Below are 3210 nucleotides of genomic sequence, written 5' to 3'. Positions count from 1 at the left end.
GCAGCCAGAAGTGCCAAGTGGATGATCCATCTCGGCCTCCTCCTGATATCCCCACCATCACAGAAGCCAGTCTTCAGCCAATTCGATTCACTCCACATGATATCAAGAAACGGACCGTGTGTACTGGATACAGCAAAGGCTATGGGCCCTGACAACGTCCCGGCTGCAGTGCTGAAGACTTGTGCTCCAGAACTAGCTGCGCCTCTAGCCAAGCTGTTCCAGTCCAGCTACAACACTGGCATCGACCCAACAATGTGGAAAATTGCCCAGGTGTGTCCTGTCCACAAAAAGCAGGACAAATCCAATCCGGCCAATTACCGCCCCATCAGTCTACTCTCAATCATCAGCAAAGTGATGGAAGGTGTCGTCCACAGTGCTATCAAGCGGCACTTACTCACCAATAACCTGCTCACCGATGCTCAGTTTGGGTTCTGCCAGGACCACTTGGCTCCAGACCTCATTACAGCCTTGGTCCAAACATGGACAAAAGAGCTGAATTCCAGAGGTGAGGTGAGAATGACTGCCCTTGACATCAAGGCAGCATTTGACCGAGTGTGGCACCAAGGAGCCCGAGTAAAATTGAAGTCAATGGGAATCAGGGGGAAAACTCTCCAGTGGCTGGAGTCATCCCGAGCACAAAGGAAGATGGTCGTGGTTGTTGGAGGCCAATCATCTCAGCCCCAGGGCATTGCTGCAGGAGTTCCTCAGGGCAATGTCCTGGGCCCAACCATCTTCAGCTGCTTCATCAATGACCTTTCCTCCATCATAAGGTCAGAAATGGGGATGTTCGCTGATGACTGCACAGTGTTCAGTTCCATTTGCAACCCCTCAAATAATGAAGCAGTCCGAGCTCGCATGCAGCAACACCTGAACAGCATCCAGGCTTGGGCTGATAAGTGGCAAGTAACATTCGCGCCAGACAACTGCAAGGCAATGACCATCTCCAACAAGAGAGAATCTAACCACGTCCCCATGACATTCAATGCATTACCATCACCGAATCCCCCACCATCAACATCCTGGGGTCACCATTGACCAGAAACTTAACTGGACCAGCCATATAAATACTGTGGCTACAAGAGCAGGTCAGAGGCTGAGTATTCTGTGCCGAGTGACTCACCTCCTGACTACCCAAAGCCTTTCCACCATCTATAAGGTACAAATCAGGAATGTGATGGGATACTCTTCACTTGTCTGGATGAGTGCAGCTCCAACAACACTCAAGAAGCTCGACACCATCCAGGACAAAGCAGCCCGCTTGATTGGCACCCCATCCACCACCCTAAACATTCACTCCCTTCACCACCGGCGCACAGTGGCTGCAGTGTGTACCATCCATAGGATGCACTGCAGCAACTCGCCAAGGCTTCTTCGACAGCACCTCCCAAACCCGCGACCTTTACCACTTAGAAGGACAAGAGCAGCAGGCACATGGGAACAACACCACCTGCACATTCCCCTCCAAGTCACACACCATCCCGACTTGGAAATATATCGCCGTTCCTTTATCATCGCTGGCTCAAAATCCTGGAACTCCCTTCCTAACAGCACTGTGGGAGAACCTTCACCACACGGACTGCAGCGGTTCAAGAAGGCGGCTCACCACCACCTTCTCGAGGGCAATTAGGGATGGGCAATAAATGCCGGCCTCGCCAGCGATGCCCACATCCCATGAATGAATAAAAAGAACACCTCACTAGGGATGTCCACATCAGGACGGTCATGGGGTTGAAAAATGTTGTAGATGTAATTTGAGAACAATTGGGTGATGGTTCTGGGAAAGGGCCTCGCTCCCCAGGGGTCTTTAAAGAGGTTCCAATGGAGCAGAAGATCCCACAGTAGGAAGTGTTGAAACACATGATGTTCACGATATCATTCTCCCCCACGTATTTAAACACATCGGGCGCTAAATGGGGCCATGTAGCGCTTGTTGTTTCGACGCTACACGGCCTCTCCGACATCCAAGATGGCGTCTTGGATGCACACACATGTTTCCTGCGTGACGTGCGCCAGACGCCATCTTGGTATAGGAGTTAGCGCAGGCGCAGATAACAAACGCTGGAATCAAGTAAAGTCAGGAGAAAATGGCTTCATTATGGCTGATTTAAAGTGCTAGACACCATTTTGGGACTTAACGCTCAGCTCAATGCACAGTCTTAACCCCGACCATCTGAACGTGTCTTCGAGTGCCTGGAGGACACCCCACCAGCGCTATTTAAAGGGGCCATGCAGGATTTACAGGTTAATGACTGGATTATTGTCTTTGGAGGTCTCCTACACTTCAATACTAGGACGCGGGGACATAGCCTAAGATTTAGAGCCAGGACGTGCAGGAGTGAAGTTAGGAAATGCTTCTACACGCAAAGGGTGGGAGACGTTTGGAACACTCTTCTGCAGATAGCAGTTGATGCTCGCTCAATTGTGAATGTTAAATCTGAGATTGATCGATTTCTGTGAACCAAGGGTATTAAGGGATATGGGGCTAAGACGGGTATATGGAGTTCGGTCACAGGTCCACCATGATCTCATTGAATGGTGGAACAGGCTAGAGGGGCGAATGGCCACTGCCACTTGCTGCCTCTTGATATGCGCCACCTTCTCCTGCAAGAAAGCGGGACGTGTGTCTGGGTGATGTGCCTGTCATGGTTGAATAGCTGCCAGTGTGTGTGACCTGTGAGTTGTGGGTGGGCGGCTCGAAACAGCGGTAATGTGTAAGGGTGAGAGGAAGCATCTGATTGGAAGAGTTGAGTATTGATGGGAAGAGTTTATTGGTGTGTGGGTGATGGGGGTGTAGTGTGTGGAGCAGTTGGTCGGAGACGCCACTTGACAGTTGACCTCACTCACCTTGACCACTCATGTCAAAGCATTGAACGTCTTCCTGCACTGCATCCATGTTCATGATGCTGTGCGCCTGGCATTGACTTCGTCCCCCGCTGCCTCCCACTGTTTTTTGAGTATATGTCTGGAGGGCCACTTGCCCCCCCCGCGGTTATAGGATGTCCCTCCTTCTGTCCACCTCTTGCACCCAAGGTCTGTAGTGCATCAGCAGAGAACCTTGGTGCACGCACTCTCACAGGCCTGGTACCAACTCAGATCGGCAGATTGGTGAGGTCTGGTGTGCAGATTGGAGGATGTGGGATTTAGTAGTGCGCAACCTTTATTCAATATTTTAACATAACACATCAGTTTGTAAACATAGGGATAGGATCT

Source organism: Heptranchias perlo, unplaced genomic scaffold (assembly GCF_035084215.1).
Source record: "Heptranchias perlo isolate sHepPer1 unplaced genomic scaffold, sHepPer1.hap1 HAP1_SCAFFOLD_432, whole genome shotgun sequence".
NCBI classification, from domain to species: domain Eukaryota; kingdom Metazoa; phylum Chordata; class Chondrichthyes; order Hexanchiformes; family Hexanchidae; genus Heptranchias; species Heptranchias perlo.
The sequence above is the reverse complement of the archived record's forward strand: the minus strand, read 5'-3'. Positions refer to the sequence as shown.